Source organism: Cryptomeria japonica, chromosome 6, assembly GCF_030272615.1.
Source record: "Cryptomeria japonica chromosome 6, Sugi_1.0, whole genome shotgun sequence".
Taxonomy (NCBI): domain Eukaryota; kingdom Viridiplantae; phylum Streptophyta; class Pinopsida; order Cupressales; family Cupressaceae; genus Cryptomeria; species Cryptomeria japonica.
Window position 1 is genome coordinate 409645427 of NC_081410.1, and position 22074 is coordinate 409667500.

Sequence of the window (22074 nt, forward strand, 5' to 3'; positions counted from 1 at the left end):
TATTTAAATGACTTTTTTTTCCCCTAGTGGTCGGAGTAATGGGAGGCACATCATTCCCATCATCTTCATCGATTACGGAGCTAGACACCTCCTCGTACCTCTATTTCTAGTACTGAGTGCATTGCACACAAACATCTACCTCCTGTCTCTCATTCACCATCTGTAGTCTACGCACTTTCAGCTCAAGGTTTGTATTCTTATCGTCAAAGTCCATGACCTTGTTATTGAGTTCCATGCATTTCTTATTGAGTTCAATGCATCTCCTTTTCACTTCAGTGAATCTCCATTCAAGATCAGAAACAATCCCCTTCAGCCTTTCATTTTCAGCGTGGGCCATTTTGACCTTCTGCATTAGTAGTTCTACATGCATGGTGTCAAACTTCATTCTGTCCATCCCATCGTTCTAGTTTGCAAAGGGTGGTGGTGGTTGTCTTGCATACTTCCATAAACCGATGTCGGAGGTGAGAACATCGAGCATCCCATTCACCTTTGAATTCATAGCAGGCGTTCCATTCTCTGAAACAGATGTTTCAACACCCTTTCTTTTTCTTGTCCCTGCTCTTCCCATTGCCATCCTTGCAAACAATGCCAAAAAAGAAGTATCAGTAGACACGTAGGCAAGACAACATGAAAAATCCAGAAACAATAGTTTATGCCAACACAAAACAAACAGGTATATGTTGCATATTTGCATGAATAACATTATGTACAATACAAAAGTTAACATGTTCACTAAATTGGGCAATTGGGTGGCACGTTACCTACCAATTGGGAATCCATGTTTTGGGAAGATAACTCCATCACTCACCACTCCTAGTCCTGCATCCAACTTATTACACATCTGCCATGAAACTATAACACAAGTGTGTTGTTTTTTAATTGATTTTTTTTTTGTTATTCTTTTTGTTGTTCATTCATTTCAGATTCAGTGTTCAAAAACAAACAATAACAATGGTATATTGAACTGTCGTAAGCTACAGTGGAACGAGCACATGGTTCACAATTTCAATCAAACATTCTACTTGATTTGTATACGTAAAAGAGTTGCAGGTTATAAAAGGAAGTTAAAAAACAAGATATGTATCATCTTTTTCAAAATAGGCAATCAAAATATGAATACATTTATTACACTTGTGGAACTCATAGGAAAGAGAAAGTAGGCTTGAAAAACAAGTTATGTATCATCTTTTTCTGAACTCCACAAAGAAATATTGGATAATTTATTATTACAATTCCCCATTGCATTATCATAGGAATGTTGGGAGTGGATGCGTAAAAGGTTGAGCTTGATTGACATTTATTTGGATTCATAGTTTGTAATAAGAGCAAATCATCAGATGTAGAAGTCAACGAAGATAGTAAATCATCTAATCATCAACACACATAAAGAACAATCATAACACAAGTAAATGGACTAGGAACAACATCATTAGTGTTTGAGTTGCTCCCTCTAGATGTGAACTTGTTGTAGCTAACCATTCAACACTTCTAACTCAAGCCAACTCTACGAGTGATATCCCATCTTGGGAATTGTATATAGCAACATTGGAATTGATATCCGAAATATAGAATATAAAATATGAGATGGAGAACAATTTCATGCACATAGAATCAAAAGACATTTTTTGTTTTTTTTCACCATATATATTGAAATCCTCCAATTTCTTACCGAGCTAGAATAGAAACTCAATTGTGCTACAAGAATTTTATTTTATTTGTAGTCATATATATTGAAATGCTTGAATTTGATGTCATAGAACAATTTCATGCACATACAATCAAAAACATATGTTTTTTCACCATATATAATGAAATGCTAAGAACAATTTCAAAATAGGGAACATAAGAGTATTAGTTGTTGTCAACAATTTTTATTTTTGTCTAGTAAAGCTATATTTTATATTAATTCTGAAAATGTTTGCATTCTAAAAGAAAAACCTCCACGGCTAGCCGAATAGACTATCGAAGCTAGTATACATAACGGTCCATATATAACACCATCAAAAACATTTAAAAAAAAAACACAGTGCTTGCTTCAAAAAAGGTCGTATGTTCCATCTTGCTACTCCACGTGAATAGTCACCATGCCCTCTTCCACATCCATCACTTCCATGTTCCTCACTTGGTTCATTTCTATCTCCTTGTTGGAGCCTTCACCAAACTATAGCACACGACTGTTCTTAGTTGTTCCTCTTCCACAAGGTCAACCCCATCATTTTGTGCGTGCAGGAACCGTTTGTTGCACAAGTGCTCTATATTCCAACCAAGGTCCCCATTTTTCCATCTCCACACAAACTTTCCAGACATCAACTATCTCAAGGTATTTCACAATACCATGCATTCGAGTCTGTGCTACACTTCTTCTCACCTCTTAATCGAATGTGGTGCTCCAGAGCAAGAATGGTCACAAGGGAGGAGTGAATTCACTCACATGAATCCACACTCCATCCACACTTTCAAAGCCATCCATGTCTCATGCCAAACCTAATAAATCTTCCATTCCCCCTAGCCATTCCTTCTTGACACACCTATTCATGATTTCTCTGACTTTCACAATAGGTCAGAGCTCCAGACACCATGCCATAAATAGAGACACTATGTCCGCATTCGTTCTATACTTCCATCCACCGTCTAGATACTTAGGTCCAAGGATTAACTTGACCACGGAAATGAATGTGTTGTCTTCATAGATGAACAGGTTCATCAACCTATCATCACTTATTCCTCCCCAAAATGTGACCTGTGTTTTGGTTGTCTCTAAAGAAAAGTTGGCCCCCATATTTGAATTCGAGATACCTGTAATTCCAAAATGGACATGCAAATCTGTCAGACTAACAATGACGTCTATAAATTATTTGAATTTTTATCAACCTATGCGTTAATTTTTTAGTGCTTTCTAATAACTAAATTCATCTACCACATGTTCCATGTTATTCTAGAATCTAAGTACTTGTATTCTGCACCATAGTCTGTGGACGTTTTTGTACACTTACACATATCCATATCATGTTATCCTATGAAGACCTTGGATTCATATGAAGCACACAGCTAATAGAAAGTTTCATTCTAATATCAACTAACAAGGCGTGTTATGCACTTTTGCAATTTCGTGAATGGCCACTCTAAAACGGTGGTACGCATTGACTAACACACATCTGTTAGTCACATGTTTTACACCGCCAATTTTGCAATCAACGAGCAACGATTGACTAACACAACGCTAACACATTGTATGATAGGTTCATTTTGGAGGGAGGTGTCTATTCTGGTTCCAAAAGGGTAGTACGGATTGACTAACACATGTTACTCGCGTGTTTTACATGAGTCTTGCCAAGGTGTAAGTTTCTATAGCATCTTAGGAAGCATAATGAGAAAATGCACCCTTATGAATAGAAGAAGTTCCTGCTTGATTATTAATCTTTTGTATCCTCAAGAGGAAGTAAAAATTACAAATAATGGAAAGTTACACTATCGGGCTAAGTCACCTCGACAAAAACACTTAGGCAACAAATACTAGCTTTTGATCGGTGTATCATATACTGATAAGCATGAATGGAAATCCAAGGTCAGACCTATCGGCATCAATCTCGTCGATTATAGTATGGATTCAACGATGGTTATATAGGAGAAGCATATACCAATGAGGCTCATTGATATAGTGAACATAAGTGGCAAAAGAAGAAAATTGTCTTGTCGATAACCGATGAGGTTATCGATAAGACATACCAAAAAGTGTAATAGTGAAAATGTCCATCAGTGAAGGTTGTAGTGAAAAGAAATTCATCAGGGAAATAATGTTCATCACTCATTTTATATTGTCAGACCTTTCGTACAGCATGATAGCAATGTGTTAGTCAATCACAACCATTTATTGCAAAATCGACGGTAAATCCATAATGTCATTTTGGAACCAAAACAGCCCTAACACGCGTGTTAGTAAATCCATTCTGCCATTTTGGAGCCAGAACATACACATCTATTTTGGAGCCAAAATAGCTTCAGCCAAACGGGACTGACCAGAAACCTAACACCACTTCTAACCCTAACGTGGCTAACCCTAACCCACCTTCTAACCCTAACATTTCTAACCCTAACCTTCCTTCTAACCCTAACACCGCTAACCCTAACCCGCCTTCTAACCCTAATGCGGCTTGTAACCCTAACATGAAAACCTAATGCACATTCTAACCGTGGGGCGACTTCTAACCCAATCCCACTCATCCAATCTAAAATCTACAGTCACAAAGATATTCTTTGGCCTCATTGATTCACGGATTATGTGTCCGCCTTTTTCTATGCCCTCATGAAATGATGAATTAGACTATCATGGTGTGTTATGTGCCTTTGGTGATTCATGGACTGCATATCCGCCTTTTTCTCTAGCCTCACGAAATGATGAATTGCACAAAAATGGCATGTTATGCACCTTCACAGATTTGTGGTCGCACAACCTATGATTCAAAAGGTCGTTCAAAAGGGCCGACCCACTACCGGACTACCATGGCTTGTTAGTCGGGAGGTGTGATGTAAGGCTTTTTGGAGCTAGTAAACACGCATCCCGCACAGTCTCTAATCCTAACACGACGGTTAGAGAAGCAAATTTTCTTCATATTCTGCCTCCAAAACAGGCAAATTTTTGCACTACATATAAAGCAAAACAAGAAACGAAAAAAAACAATGCAAATCCATAATAGATGCATCCATCATTTTAAATAAAATCCAAACACAAATAGGAAAAAGATGACTTCTAGAGGTGGATTTCCATATACCTCACGCCCTTCAAAAATGCAGCGTGCTTCAACAATCGGACGCCCTTCAACAATGCAGCCTGCTTCTTCAACAAGAGCCCTTCAACAATGAGTCACAACCTGCTTCTTCAACAAGAGCACTTCAATAATGACTCACAGCCTGCCCTTCAACAATAATGTTTTAATCATGCATTAGTCTTCTTTTTTCTCGCTAGTATGCCCTCTTATCCCCACCAGTATGTTGTCTGAATGTGGTTTCTTAAATTGCTGATAGATTTTTATTTTTTTATGGATTTTTTTAAAGCCCGCACCCTCTTTTTCTCGCCAGTATGTCATCCCAACGTAGTTTCTACAGTCACTGACAGTTTTTTTTTCTGGCTTTTAATGTGCGTGTTATGCACAAAACACCATCGCTAACCAGTAAGCGAGTCGTGGCCATCCTCCGGCATGTCCACGTGGTTTTGCGTGGGGCCCGATGATTGAAACCGGTGATTCCATGACAACTCCACGTCACATACTGTGGGTTTGGCCACTGTGGCAAATTCAGACATGTATGTCGATGCATGTCGTTGATACGACAGGTCACTTTTGGAGCCAGAATAGACACGTCCTATTGGTTAAGGTAATTTTAAGCTCGTGTTCTCTTATAGGTAAGAGTATAACCTTTCAACATTCACTCGTTGCCACAATTACACTGGTTATTTTGCAAATCTTTTTACAAGTTTGAGTTTCATCTGATAACCCAAGTTTTCTTTTTTTCTTTTTCTTTTGAAACATGATGGTGTTTAATTGATGTTAACAAGGGTATATTGAAGGTGTTGAAATGAAGGTGAAGGTGATATCACATTCAACAAATGAATTTACCCAGGAATGGAGTCAGGACCTTCAAGTAGGCATTGCATTAATATGCTTTTTGATTCTAGCTAGCTTGCAGATGATATTTGATAATATGTTTTCAATGAACTCAAATCTTCATATAGTTTTCTGAAGTTGAAATTCTACACATGACTTAAACTAGCAATTCCTTAGCCTATGCACACATAGGACTTTAGCTAATACTTTCCTAACTTGTATGTTGGGGGAGTGTATTATCAAGAGAAATATACGTTCTCATATAGTTTTTTGGTTTTTTTATGCGAAAACTAGCTTGTTTGAAACTGGAATACTTAACAGATTTTGTTTTGTTTCACATTCTGTGCATTCAATGGATTTTCTCCCAAACTCAATACCTTGATATGCTTGGTTCTTATATCTTTGTACTCTTTGGTTTTGTATCAACAAAGAGTTTTCAGAAATTATGATCTGGCTCTACATGCTCAAGCAAGAGCTCAAGAATATGTTAGGGCTCTCAATGCAACAAAATTGGATAAGGTAGAATTGCATTTTGCAACTGGATTTTTCAAACTAAAAGCATCATAATATCGTTGGATATTACTTATATAGAATATAGACAAGGTTTATATATTTTGTAGAATTACTAGTTTTCCAATTTTGGTTTATTTGGGAAGTCAGATATTTGCAAAACCATTCTTGGCAGCAATGAGTGGACACATTGATGCCATTTCTTCCATGGCAAAGGATCCACATCACTTGAAAAGAATTTATATAAGCTCTATGGACGGAGGTATTTATAACCCTGTTCCTTTCAGTTTTTTGTTATGTAAATTTAAATTTCAGAGTGTGTAATTGAAGTTGCATTGTTGTTATCTGGATCTCCTTGTAGTCATGGCATATGTATTGTTTTTCAGTAACAAACATTAATTCATCTAACAGCCCAGAACTTTTCTAGACTTTATTTAATGAAATCACTTGCACAACAGAAGAATATACTAGGAATAAGATGCAAATTCTTGATAGTCCTTTTTAATAATAAGTCACTTTGAGGGGGAAAACCTCCAAAACTCTATAATAAGAACAAAATTCATATTATGATGCTTAATAACTACTCACTACCTTCTATATATATCACCATCTTTAGGTAATATTGGTACCCTAACCTTAATGAGGCTGACTTAGCATACCAATTATATTTAGGGACTTGTAAATGACTCAATTAAGGATTATGTGAGCCATAGGTTGTCATCGTACATTCCAATACAAGCTATAGTATAAAGGCATAGCATGTGTCTCTCCTTTAAACCAACATTCCTTAGTTGATGATCCTTGGATGCTTCTAGAGCAACACTTCAATCTTTCCATGTTGCAATTTCGCTGACCAGATTTTTCTTCTTGATCAGACACTTTGTAATCTTTCTCGGTTGCAACCTCTTAGTACATGTCTGAAGGATTCTTGGTTCCAAAATGATATCTCCTTCCTCATCAAGCTTTGATAGCTCTATTTGGGTTGAAATTGTATATCAATAAGCTCACTGCTTAATTATGTTATGTACCATTGTCTTGTTCTCCTTGAGACTAGACATTGCCTTTTGTTGGTGTTGAATGTGTTGTTTCACTACTCTAATCTTTTGGTGTACCTTTGAAAAAGAGGTGATGGATGGTGGATGGTACCCTAGTATTATTTGAATAGCATGATTAGGGTGTCTTCTAGGAGGCAATAATTTTGACGCATCTATAATTGCCTACAAATTTGGTGGTGTAGGGACATTTGACACTTCTTCTTCTTGCATATCCATCTTTTGCATTAAGTGACTAGATCTAGCCATATAATCATTTGTGTGATGGTCTTGCCACCCATAAGCTTTATTTTCCTTACAAGTTTATTTTGTATCTGAAGTCTTGTGGTCCTTCTCTCTAGAATACTTTGGAACTCCCAGGGTAAGGTAAATGAACTCTTGCCTAGAGATAGCCATATAATAATCTGGGTGATGGTCATTCTGTAGATCCAATTAAAACCCATAAGCTTTATGTCCCTTACAAGACAATTTTGTTTCCCAAGTCTTGTGGTCTGTATCTACCCTTTGGAAGTCTCTAGAACTCTGGGGTAAGCTAAATAAACTTGAGGGATTGCATCAATATCTTCTTTCTTAGTGATCCCCTTCATTCACTCTACTATCTTCAACAAGATTTCATCCTTAATCTTGATGGTTTCTTCCTTAATAGTATCTTCAATGGCTATGGGATCTATCTCCCTTAACAATAAATCATCTTTATCCAAAGTCTTTCTAGGAGTGACTGGGTTCATTCCCTTTCCTCTTGTTGAAGTCCTTGCTACAATGCTGCCAAAATAATTTTCACAATAACTTTCTCAAAATGATCAAAATAAGTTGAACTTTTTATGGTAGCTTGGGTCTAGATCTCACTATCTTGCAAAAATCTCCAAGAATTTTGTTGTTGTTGTGGAAGTGAATTTGGTGAAAACCCTGATTTCATTGAACTCCTCCAAAAATGCTTTAAATGAACCAAATCTAGAATATAGCTGTTTCAATGTGTCCTTGATCAACACTCAAAATTTCAAAAACAAATTGCACCTCTCTCACATGCATCCCATTTAATCTTGATTTGCACCTCTTTTCTGGGTCCTAATTTTTACCAACACCTGGTGCATCTTTGGCCTCTCTTTTCTTATTTTTGTACCTTATATACGACCTATATGTTCTAGTAAGACCACTCTCATCAAGTATCCTATATGTGTGAGGTTAACTTTATATTATATTGGGATATGTGCCTTGATTAAGTTGTCTATTCTCTTTTCATGTGTAGGAAATGTATATAATAAGAAGGCATTCCTCTCACTGTTTCATTATCCATCCAAATTCATTTTTTTATTTAAATTTTTTGGTGCTTAAGGGCACCACCTTATTCTAAGGATCATCAAGGGATTCTCTCCAATATTTGTATACATACAATACTTTTGGCATAAGGGAATCACCTACCTATTTGTGTTATGTTTAATTTGGAGTATTTGATTTTTGTAGTTTGAGTTGAGCAACTTCACTTTGTTCCTGTTGTATATGGTCATCAAATTCTTCATATTATGAGGGCAAATTTTGTGAGTCTTAATTGTCAACCAGTCTAAAAATAACAAGTTGAATTATTATTAGATTCAAGTGATATGCCACTATCTATACAAGGACACAAATAGTTCTTTATCCGTGTACTTTCAATTTCTTGATCATAGATGCCTTTCTATTTTCTTAGAGATGGTTTTATTCTTAAATTCAAATCAATACGAGTGACCCTAGAGCTATCAGAATGATTACTACCTTCTTTCATTCCACTACAAGTATTGAGGGTGTCAATTATACCTTGATTGCAAATTATTCATGCCTGGAGGGGGACAAATAAGTGTTAGTTGTACCTTGATTGTAAATAATTCATGCCCAGAGGGGGACAAATAAATGAGAAGATGTCCTTCTTTCCACATTGCTCTTAGAGAAACCAAATACTCTCAACCTCATTCTAGGTAGAGCAGGTCTACTCTGAGTGGCTGTTTTGTGGACCTTACCATTGTTCACTGTCTAGGTCATGAAGACAAGCACACTAACAGTTTTTTTCTTCTACTAGAGATTGTTTGGCCTTAGATGTAGGAGAGATATCAGAGGTAGTAGTTGTCTTCCTCCTAGGATTTCCCAATTAAGCCCCCTTAGTTTTGTACATTTTGCTAAAGGCACTCAGAGCTTTCTTTGGCCCTTTCACTATGATAGAGAAGTCATCGATTCTCTTGGGCCAAGTTGTTCTTAGATATGTGATAGCTTTTGACTCCTTTCACAGCTTCCTACCTTATCTTCTTCAATCTTCATCAATGTGATATTTATTTGGGGTTTCCTTCCTTCTTAGGGATATTTATGCTTTTGTCGTGTCTTATGGCTCAGGGTCTATTCACTTTAGATTTATGATTCCTCGCTTTGTTCACCTTTAGGTAAAAAATGTGTTCTGTTGTTTTATTATGTTAATTTTGTAATGTCGGTCATACTATTTCATGCTTCTGATATATATATATATATATATATATATATATATATATTAGTATATGATTACATATAATATATATATATATATATATATATATATAAATTTGATTACATATACTAATATGTTAATGTTAACTAATGATAAATAAAACCAAAGTTAACTTATCACGTTTGACCAACGGTTACACCGTTCATGGTATTGGGTGGTAAAGCGATTCTCAAACAAGTCGCACTCATTTCGATCGGGTAAGTAAACAGTGACTAGTTTATATACTGTGGTGAGAGGTACGTAGGGAAGAGATGTGTCTTCCCATGTGGGAAGACATATCTCTTCACTACGTAACCCCTCATCCACTTATATAGCATGCTTATATTGAGGAGGATGCACACACTGAAATTGATAAGTGTGGTGCATCTTTAAAACACACTATAGCAGATAAAATACAACTTTCAGATCATATCTCCATTTCTTCTATTTTGATCACAAAATTTTGAAAGAACTTAACATGGTATTAGAGCAAAGTTAAGGAAGATCATATTAAAATTCTGTAACGATCTCATAAACTTTCACCAGGCTCTTGCTAACATCACATTCCCATAATCCTAATGGTAGCCGAAGTTAGGTTTGAAGATAGATTACATGGAGCATCAAATTTTGTATCTTGGAAATTCAGGATCATGCTTGTTTTGAAAGAAAATAAAATTGACTCCCATGTCAAAAGTGAAATGCTTGAACCCTCTGATGATATAGAGAAAATTTAGTGGAGCAAGGACAATGAGAAGGCCCTTAAGATAACTGTGGATTCAGTAAGAGACCACATTATACCAGTCATTTCTAAATATGAGACGGTCTTTCAGATGTTCAAAGCACTAGCTGACATTTATGAAATCAACAAAACTAGCAGGGTTCTCACCCTAAAGAATCAACTACAAAATATAAAGATGAATAAAGGAGAAATAGTTACATCCTATTTCTTTAGGATCACTGAGCTTAGGGATCAACTATCCAATATTGGACATCTAATAGAAAACAAAGAACTTGCTATGATGGCCCTAAATGGACTTCCTACCTCATGGGAATCATTCATTCAAGGAATCAGTGCTCGTTCTAAATTTCCTAAGTTTGATAGATTGAAAACCAATTGCATTCAAGAGGAATCTTGGATTGTCACGAGAGGAATAAAAAAACACAATGGTAATCAAGACATTCAAGTTCTAAACTCTAATTCCCACAAGAAAGGAAAGAAGAAGAACTTTAAGAGAAAGAGGGACAACAGCTCAAATGGGAAGAGGTATTCAAAGAAGAAGAGAGACATTTCTGAAGTACAATGTTTTAGATGTGACCAATATGGGCACTATGCAATGAAGTGTCCAGACAGGATCAAACAACAAGCTTCAATGGCATAAATTAAGAAAGGGAGTAATTCTGAGAAGCTAGTCTTCTACTCAGCCCTCTCTAGTCAAGTCACCTCTAGTTTCAACACATGGGTGATTGACAGCGGAGCATCTTGACACATCATTGGATTTCATGAGCACCTAGATACACTTGTGGAAAGTTCAAATGAAGAAGTGACAATTGGTGATGACTAAAATTATCTAGTTATGGGAATAGGAACCTTCAATATCAACCTAAAGTCAGGCATATCCCTACAGCTGACTGGAGTTCTATTTGTACCTGGTATAAAGAGAAACCTTGTCTCAGTTTCTACACTTGAAGATAAGGGTTACAGATTAACCTTTATGGAAGGAAAGGTACTTTCTTGGCCAAAGAACTCCACTATCAAGAAAGCCCACACCATTGGAGTAAGACAAGGGAGCCTCTACAAACTTTTCACCACTCCACCTCTAGCCTTGATTCATGAGACTCCAAATTCAAATGAACTTTGGCATAGAAGATTACGGCACCTTCATTTTCATGCCCTGCCTAAGATAGAGAAGATGGTGATTGACTTACCCAAGCTAAGTCAAAAATCTGAAGGAGCCTGCAAAGGGTGTGCCTTGGGAAAGAATACTAAAGGGTCTTTTAATTCTAGCAGTAGTAAATCCAAAAATGTATTAGAATTAGTACATTTTGATTTATGTGGACCCATGTTTGTACCCTCATTAGGGGGATTTTTATATTATGTAATTATTGTCATTTTATGACACCCTTGGTTCATCAGTGAAAATCGATCAGAGATATGTTCCATGGACCGCCACTGCCCAGTTGATCAAGGAGAAAAGCAGTGAAATCATGGTTTGAAGTGTTGCCTTTTCGAAAGTTCCTTGGCCCTCTCTTTCTCTTCTCCAAAACTCTAAAACCCCGAGGTTTCGAGTTTCTTTGCCTTAGCCTCTTTCTTTCCTGCTCTGGAACTCTGGAACTCCAAGTTTCTGAAGTTCCCTTCCTTCCCTTAGCTTTTCTTTTGTTCTCCTCCCCCAGAACTCCAGAACCCCCAGGTTCCCAAGTTCCTTGTCCTTCTACCCTAGAACTCTGGAACCCCCAGGCTCCCAAGTTCCTTGTCCTTCAACCCTAGAACTCTGGAACCCCCAAGTTCCCAAGTTCCTTGTTCTTCTACCCTGAAACTCCAGAACCCCTAGGTTTCGAAGTTCCTTATTCTTCAACCCCAGAACTCCGGAACCCCCAGGTTCCCAAGTTCCTTGTTCTTCTACCCCGAAACTCCAGAACCCCTAGGTTTCAAAGTTCCTTGTTCTTCAACCATGGAACTTCAGAACCCCCAGGTTCCCAAGTTCCTTCCCCAACTACGGTGACCCCAGTCCCTGAAGTTCCCCAACTACGGTGACCCCAATCCCCGAAGTTCCCCAACTACGGTGACCCCAATCCCCAAAGTTCCCCAACTACAGTGACCTGGGTCTCTGAAGTTCCCCTTCTCTCTTTAACCCTTTCCCTCTCTATCCTTGAACTCCGGAACCCCGAGGTTTCGAAGTTCTTTTGAGAAGTTCCTCAGAACTTCAGAACTCCAAGGTTCCGAAGTTCCTTCCCCTTTCGCCTTCTTTCCCTAGTTCCTCTGTAACTCCAGAACCCCAAGGTTCTGAAGTTCCTTGCTCCTTCCCTTGTCTTCCTCACTTTGAGAGTCTGCTCTCTGAAGTCTTCCAAACTTGCTTCTGGCTTGCAACACTTCTAGATGGCGTGATAGACACTCAAGGCTTTAAATGCTTCGATAGTTTTGGTGACTTATGCACTTTTTTTGTGGAGCCACAGGGGTGCATTTAATTTTTTTGGCAGGATTTCTGTCAAGGGAGGCACGGGGCCATGCTAGGTGACTTATGTCATGCCTGACTTTGGAAGGTCAGTCAATCTATCTTCCTCAGAATTACCTTTGGATGTATAGCTAGGTTGTTTGCATGTACAAGTCAAGTGCATGCACTTCCTTGCACTTCCAGACTAACATGCAGGGGTCATGATCACCATTGTAACCCATTTTTCTATATAAGGCTATTAAGCCTCATTGTAAAGGGTTCTCCCCCTGCTACCTGGAGTTTTCTCATGCTCTCCTCTTCTCTTGAAGACTTGTAATCTTTGCATTTCTGCAACTGTAAGATTGGCGTTTGGCCTTATGATTAATTGAAGAACACTATTCTTTCCTTCTTTCAACCTATGTGTGTTGTGTATGCTTTATTACCTTCATCAAAGGTGCGTGTTGTGTCTCTTTCTCTTCATATATGTTGTGTTAACTGGTTTTCTGAGTGTGACTTGTCTGAATCCTTCTCCCCTCTTGGCATTCAATGGATTCTAACATTCATCTATGCATTGGGGTTACTCATATAACTGAAAGTTGTGCATCTTCAGGGTGTTTCAGTTAATTACTTGTGTCATTTAGGTAGGGAGAAGAACTATCTCTTCTTGGTGCATCACCTCCCTTGTTTCAAGCAATTTCTGTCTTCTCTTTTCCTCTACAAGTTCTTAGGGTAGGCTCGGGAATTAGTTTTGAAGTGTTGAGTTGGTTCAACACTTGCACCTACATAGAGAAGGAAGTCAACCTTCTCCAGAGATTCAAGCGCAAGGTCCCACACTTCGGGGTTGTTTCCATGTTTCACAAGGTTGGTGAGTTGATAGCTCAACAAGGGTGCAAGCTTTTGTGATAACAGTTTTTGGCACACCCGGTGGGACTTATTCAATTCACATGCTAAGGATTTAGAGCTATTCTTAGTGTTTTAACCTTTAAAGGCAGTCATCTCTCAAGGACTTGGTGACTCTCCTCAAGGACCAATTCATGCTCACACAAAGTTCATTACTCTGGGACCCTGGAACTCCCAATTTCCCAAGTCATCATAGCTCTGCTTACTCGGAAACCCTAGAACCCCCAGGTTCTGAAGTTAGTGAAGCCATCTTACTCCGGAACCCTGGAACCCCCAAGGTTGTGAAGTGCTTAGACCCAAAAACTATGAACCCCCAGGTTCCAAACTCCCGAGCTTCCTCACTCCGGACATCCGAGCTCCCAAGGTGCCCAAGTGGTCACACTCCGCAACTCCGGACCTCCAAACTTTTGAGGTCAATTGTAGATTTCATGCCCAAAATTCATACAAGGGTGTCTTCTAGAGGCAAGTTCCAATTCATAGATCTTTCATCTGCAGGTCCTAGAAGGTAGAGAGGTAGATCTTCATTGTAACCAGTCAGGGGTGTAGAGGTTGTAAACACTCCATCTCCCAGGTCTTGTTCTACTCCTCCATTTACAAGACCTTTTCTATCAAGGGCTCCCGCAACTCATATCAATAGACCATTGTTTCACATGGTAAGAAATCAAGTCTTTGTTACCTTCAATGGGGGGAATCCCCTTGTTTTGACTCAATGGAATGACATACCAGTGGCTGCATTGAAAAGTATACCATACTTCACTAGTGAAACAACTACTACACCCATTGAGCACATTCAAGACATAGCAAACATCTTATCCATCCATAATATCACTCAGGATGATGTTGTTGTTAGACTCTTAGCCACATCTTTGAAAGGAAAAGCTTTGCAATGGTATAGAGGGTTGTTCTCTAGCTCCATTCACAATTGGGATGAATTGGGGGAGAGATTGTGCAACCATTTTGAAGACAAAAGTGATCACCTATCACTTGTCAAGCAGTTAACTATGATCAAGAGGGCACCCCATGAGTTCATGGGAGACTTCAACTTCTGATTCCATAAGACATGGAATAGGATTCCTACTCTAGTGAAGCCATCCCTAAATCATGCCTTTGTGTATTATCTTAGAGCTCTCAACGTCGATATAGCTATCATGGTACAATCGATGGGTGGATCCTCTCTACCGGGTGCATATGACATAGCCTTAAGAGTAGAAAATTGTTTGATCCAGGCTGGGAAGATAGCTCCAAGGCCTCCAATGCCTCTCTTCCTAGAAGCTCCTACTCAACAGCCAACCTTGGCTCCTATTCCCATGGCAGCTACAAGTCAACCATCCACGCCATCTACATCCTGTAATGAGCTCCATGAGGTCAAGGCTCTATTACAAAACTTTGGCAATGAATTGGTGGCACTAAAAAGATAGCAAACTTAGTATAACAGACCTTACCAAGCACAAGGTTAGAATTATCAGCAAAACAGGCCACCCTTTCAAGGGAAAAACCAATGGAGCAATACCAAGCCTTTGAATAGTGTGAACCCCACCAACACAAGCAAATCAAAGGCGATAGTTCCAATGCAAAATAACCTTGCCCAAGAGCAAGATTGGTGTCAACCATGTAATCAACCACACAACCAAGGTGTATGCCAAAGTGGAGGGTTTTTCCAAACTTTAGTACTGCAAGATGAGCCAACCACTTCTAGCCAGCAATATGACCCAAATCAGCCTAGTGTGGGTCTTCAGGCTCACTTACAAGGGGATTCTACCTTTGTCAATTGGCAGGAGGTGGAATTTTGTGGTTTGAACCAAACAAATGGTGAGTCCATGCTACAGTATGCAAGGTCAAAGAAGAGAGCCATGGAGGCTACCTCACCTTCAACATCAGTCCAAGCTCCAACACCCAATGTAGCCATCCATGATACAAGCCAAAGTACCATGTAAGGGAACAAGAGGTAGGAGGAGACCCAAGTCATCCAAAGAGCAAAGGCAAACCTTGTAGCCTCAAATGGGCCTCTAAAACCAGCTGGTGTCCCTTTCAATATAGTTTATCAAATGAAGAAGGCCAACCTCAAAGTCACTATGTGGGAGGCCCTTTCAATCCCATCTCAAAGGGATTTGCTTAAGGAGGTACTGAAGGAAATCAATTAGTCATGTGAGGAGGTAGCAGTCAACGGAAAGATAGTCTCCACCAGTTTGGTGCAACCCAAGGAGGAAGAAGATTCAAGCAAGATTAGCAAGCCTCCCCCTTTTTATCTCTCCTTGATCATAGGAGACAATTTGGTTCACAACTGCATGATAGATTCAGGAGCTAGTAGCTCAGTCATGTCTAAGAAGGTAGCTGATCTTCTTGGCATAGAATACAAACCTATGACCAAAGGGGTGGTCCAGTTAGATGGCACTTCTATTAAGACAGTAGGGGTGGTAAAATGTTTGAAGTTAACCTTGCATGCATTCCCTAGTTGCATCATCTTGCAAGACATATCAATCCTAGACCTTCCTACCTTCTTTTCCATCTACTTGTCTAGAGATTTCACAGCCAAGATAGATGGGTACCTATCTTCCAACTGGTCCCATATGCTATTTCGAACAAGGTATGGTACCAAGGTCACCATAAGGGCAAAGCCCATTGCGCAAAACCACATTGAGCCCTACACCCCTAGCCCTATAAACATGAATTTCACTTTACATGAAGAGGGGGAGGAGTGTGATGTCTGTGAACCTGTTACTCTCTTTCAAGAGGTTCTTGATTGCTTGTTGGATGAATGGGCCAATGCTTTTCAGTTTGATCCATTACCTGAGATTGAAGAGACTGGGCTTGGCACCTATTGTATCCATGAAGAGGATACGCCTATCCCTAACCTCATCAAGATGCAAGGAGATTCAAAGGGGTTATAGAACATGTTTTTTGATGGTTCAAGAAACAAGAATGGTGCAGGTGCCAGTGTGATGCTTGTTTCTCCTGAGTAGGAGAAATATTTCTTCTCCTTTAGGCTTCAATTTGGTTGCACTAACAATGCCGCTAAGTATGAAGCCTTGATCTAAGGTCTCCAACTTGCACAAAGCAAAAAGATCAGATATCTGCAAGTATTTGGAGATAGTGAGTTAGTTGTTAATCACATCCGAGCCCAAAGCGTAGCAAAGAACAACCTACTCAAATCATACAAACGTAGGGTTTGGGATTTGATTGAAAGATTTGAGGCCTTCAATATCCAGAGCCTTCCTAGGGTTCAAAACAAACATGTTCATAGGCTTGCAGCAGTTGGTGCTCAATTCAATATACCAACGCATGTTGCAAGTGAGAGGGAACAACACATCAGGCTTGGTGTGAGGTCTGTTGTCCCAGACAATCAAGTAAATTGGCAGTGTTTGAAAGCGATCAGCAGATTGTCAACTTCTTGCAAAATGAAGCAGAGTTTTCTACTAAAAATCAGTCCAAGCTACAAGATCAGTATGGAGATCAAATCATGTAGCTCAACTCCAACAAGTTGCCTAAAGGTATAGTTACCTTGGAGGGAATTTTCAACTTTGATCAGTTTAAGAAGAGGATGAACTTGGCTGCAAAGAGGGGTGATTACAAGCCAGTTGTTGTTGTTGAGGGTAGGTCCCTAAACTTGGGGATGGTGTGTTCCTCAACTGACGAGGAGGCCTTTGTTAAGGTCTACCAAGAGTATGACGACATAGTTGCTTGGACCTATGAAGACTTGAAGGGTTTTGACCCTAGCTTAGCCCAGCATACCATAGAACTAAACCCAGATGCAAAGCCAGTTAGGCAAAAGCAAAGGCCAATAAATCCCAAAATTGGGCCACTAATGAAGAAGGATTTGACCAAGCTCATAGAAGCCAATATCATCTTTCCCATCAAGCACTCCTCCTAGGTGGCCAACCTTGTCCCTATAAGGAAGAAGAATGGGGAAATCAGACTATGTGTAGACTTTAGGGATCTCAATAGAGCCTCCCTCAAGGATCACTATCCCCTTCCCTCTATGGAGAAGATTCTCCAAAAGGTTAGTGGCTCAAAAAGATTTTCTTTCTTGGATGGGTATTCAGGCTACAATCAGATCTTGGTCTAGGAATCAAACCAATACAAGACTGCATTTACTACTAAGTGGGGCACCTATGCTTATTGTAAAATGCCCTTTGGGCTAACCAATGTAGGTGCCATGTTCCAAAGAGAAATGGACATGGCCTTCAAGGGTGTATTAGCCAGGTTTGTGCTTGTATACCTTGATGACATAACTGTTTATTCGAAGCATGCAACTGACCATCTTGGTCATCTTGAGCAAGTGTTCATGAAATGCAGTGAGTATGGTGTGTCCTTGAACCCTAGCAAGTGTGTATTTTCTATTGATCAAGGAAGATTGCTAGGACACATTGTATCCAAGGAGGGTTTGGCCATTGATCCAGAGCGAGTGGAGGATATTCTTTCTCTTCCACTCCCCAATCACAAGAAAGGATTGCAAATTTTCCTTGGTAGGATCAACTTTGTGAGGAGGTTCATTCCAAACCTTGCCACCATGGTAAAACCCCTCACTTCCATGTTGAAGAAAAACTTGGTTTTCAGTTGGACCAAGGAAGGAAGGGTCAGTTTCGAAGAGATCAAACAAGCAATTGCTCAGGCCCCTACCCTCGTTGATCCTAATTATGAAAGGGATTTTATCCTCTATACCTTCAAAGGAGAATCCAGCATTTCAGCTATCCTAACATAGCTGAATGATGACAAGTTGGAGCAACCTATTGCTTTCTTTAGTGAGGGGCTAAAGGACTATGAACTTAGATATAGCTATGTAGAGAAGCAAGTCCTCACTATTGTAAGGGCATTAAAAAAGTTCAGGCACATGTTGTCCAACAACAAGATCCAGCTCTTAGTTCCACATGCAAGTGTCAAAGATTTCCTCTGAAACAAGGATATCAGTGAGAAAAGGGTTAGGTGGATAACCAAGGTCATGGAGTATGACATCAACATCAAGATCACCAAGCTTGTAAGAGGTAGGGGCCTATGTGAATAGCTTGTCTTATCTTCTAAGACTACTTCAAAGGTCGCCCTTGTGTTACAAGAAGATCAACCAACTGACAACAACACTCCATTCAGTTGGGTAAGTGACATGACCACCTTCTTAATGGAAGGTAGATACCCCCAAGGTCTAGACCAGACCAAAAGAAGACATTTCAGGCTGCATTACATTCCTTATGTCTTAGTGAATGGCACTCTTTTTCGAAAAGACTCTAATGGAGTCTTACTAAGATGTAATGAGCAAAACCAAGTCAGTAGATTGTTAGAGGAATTTCATGATGACTCTTCAGGGGGCCACTTCTCTGCAAGGACTACGACTATCAAAATAATGAGGGTTGGTTATTACTGGCCATCCTTATTCAGTGACTCACATAGATAGGTGGAGAATTGCAAGAAATGTGCTCTCTTCTCTGGAAAACAAAGATTAGCTGCCCTACCTCTTCATCCCATCCAAGCAGATCAATCATTCACCCAATGGGGTTTAGACTTAATTGCAATGATCAATCCACCTTCCAGTGCTGGCCATAAATGGATCTATCATAGGTGATTATAAGCTTTTCATTGTTGCCACACAATGAGATTTATGGTTATCACTGTCCCATGTTTTATGAACAAAACCCACCCATGCTCATTCATTTACAGAATAAGGAAGAAGGACCTAAAAGAAAACTTGTTGCTTTTACAAAGTATGGGTCTAAGAAAACCCTACCTTATTAAAAGAACTTAATTGTAGCTACTCTTTCCACCACCTCTTGACATCTTTCAATGCTCCTGTTACATATGCATCTTTACATGTTTTCTAAAAGTTGTCTCCATCTGGCTCCTTGGCATTGTAACAGGTGTGGATGAGATTGAAAGTATCTCACTTCAGAAAAAATAATAGAAGTAGAAGAGAACTCTCTGTGAACACTTAGAAACCCTAAAAAGGCATGGAGTTTTATCTTCCTTTCTTTCATTTTTAAAATCCTTCCCATACAAAAAAATTGGACTCAACTTTAACTAGGTGGAAGGAGATTTTGACTACTTTTGCCCATACAACGTGGGGTTTCCTTGAATGTGTGGCCTCCTAAACTCTCACTTAACTGGATTTTCTAATTTCAAAACCTTTTTCCCTTTAATGAACACAAAACTTGACTTCTCCATTATTAAATATTAAAAACTCTTGAGATTTGTTTTTTTCAATCCTAGGACAAGTCACAAGGCTATTTTTGACCCTTAGGTAAAAATAGATAACAGGCACATCAGAAACTCAAGCTTAACTTGGACAATTTTAGAGAGGTTGTTGATGATGTTGCATGGTTATACCGCTACTGTTTGAGATGGCTAGCTACTAATAATAATTTTAAGGAAGAGATAGACTCAATTGAGTCTGAGCTCATTGAGTTAGCCTATTCTTTTGATATCTACAAAGATGATAATGGTGTTGTGAGATCTAGGATTCGAGAAATTCATTCACGATGATCTCTACAACAAGGACAAAGAGATGGATATGTGAGACAATTTTGTGGTCTTAAAGTTGTAGTGGATTTTTATGGATATCTTCTTTTATTAACTTACTTGTAGATTCTGAAAAGGTAGACCAAGGTGTGCAAAATTCTGATATCTTTGATGTTGTGATAGATTTGGGTTTTCAGTCTTGTAAATATCCTTAAGTTTGCACTAGAAAAGAAATTTATAAAATATTTGAATTTAGATTCAAAAGAAACTATTAAGATACTACAAGATATTATTGACACGGGTTTGAAAACAATTCAATTTGTACTTTTTGAAAAAAATAAAAGATGAATTACATAGGTTTGCGCTTTTAAATAAATCATTTGAAAATGAGCAAATTTCTAGCTTGCTTGCTAAAAATTTGGAAGATAGGAGGAATGACAAGTTTGAAATCATTTCTGTAGAATTAAAAAAAATGAGTGTCATAATTCTTTCTACTACTATTCATTCATGGGATTCTCATCTTGTGGGACTTAAATAGAAATTCTAGGATATTTGCCCTAGTAAAAGAACATAAAGTATTATGGTTTTATAAACAACCATTAGATAATATGTTTTCAAAAGGTACATGTATATAGACCGATCTTTTCAATTTTGAGACCTATGTTGTAAGTGATTATTCTGGATAGGTGATAGATATCATCACAAGTAGAGTTCCCCTTTGTGTTTGATGTCAAAGGGGGAGAACTATTTTGTACATATGCAAGTTTTCCCATCAATGACAGAGGGGGAGATTGTTGCACATATAAGTCTTTGTTGTCATTGATGTCAAACTTGGTGGTGGTTAGATGTTGGTTCAGAAGTAATATGATGTAGAGGTGTATGCGATGTCAATATAGAAGTGGTCTGGTATAGTTTTAATACTAGTGACAACCTATTGGTGGTACGGTTGTTGGTTCATAAGTGATATGATGCAGCGGTGTATGAACATCTTGCAAATTATATGCAATATGATTAAATGTTCTCAAGACTATGTGGATATGTTGTCTTTGACTAGAATAAGAAAGGTATACATATTAGGTTGTGGAGCAACAATGAGATGACACACTATGTGAATGTGTACATATATTGTGTGGAAATTAACTGCAGATGTTCTGGATGGCAAATATTGATAAAATGTTGTGTTTCCAGAGGATTGATATCTTTTTTCTAGGTTCAATAACTATGTAACTATTTTAGGTGACTTCTCTAGTGAACTATATCTTTGTTTGGTGGCTTGTGGTTGCACCACATATGTATCAGTTGGATGTGTGGATTGGAGTGGAATAGTTATGAAAGATCAATCTCCTTATATATCAATTTTTAGATGGACTAATGTTTTACAATGAGAGCTATATATGTCTATGTTCAGAGATAACATTGTTTCAAGATGTTGCAAAGGAATGTGTTGCATTCCTTGACATGCTAGTACTTTAAGAGTGTTGTGGATCATTGAATTATGTTCCTGGCACATTATGTTTTTATTTCTATGGTGGTCTGCATGTCTTTTTTCTTTTGGAACCAACTTATGTGTTTTGTTCTGAGCAGTTGTGTGTGGTGTAGTGAAGAACCTTTCTGGAGATAATTGGAAGGTGTGTTGATATGGTGTGAACCCTCACATGTTTTTTTTGCCTTCCACAAGTGTTTAATAAATCATTTTGGGTTGATAATGCATATACACGCTACATTTTTTATAAGCCAACCTAATAGAGGATATTGAAGATCTGACTGATATATGAAGGACAGATCAATTGAGTAATGGTGATATAGTATGATATGAGGTGTGAATAATCTGAATATACAATGATGATGCTAGATTAAGGTGATGTGCAAAGCTAATGCGAAGAGATACAAAGGTACATATGTGATACAATGCAGAAATGAAAGTAGGATCATATGAG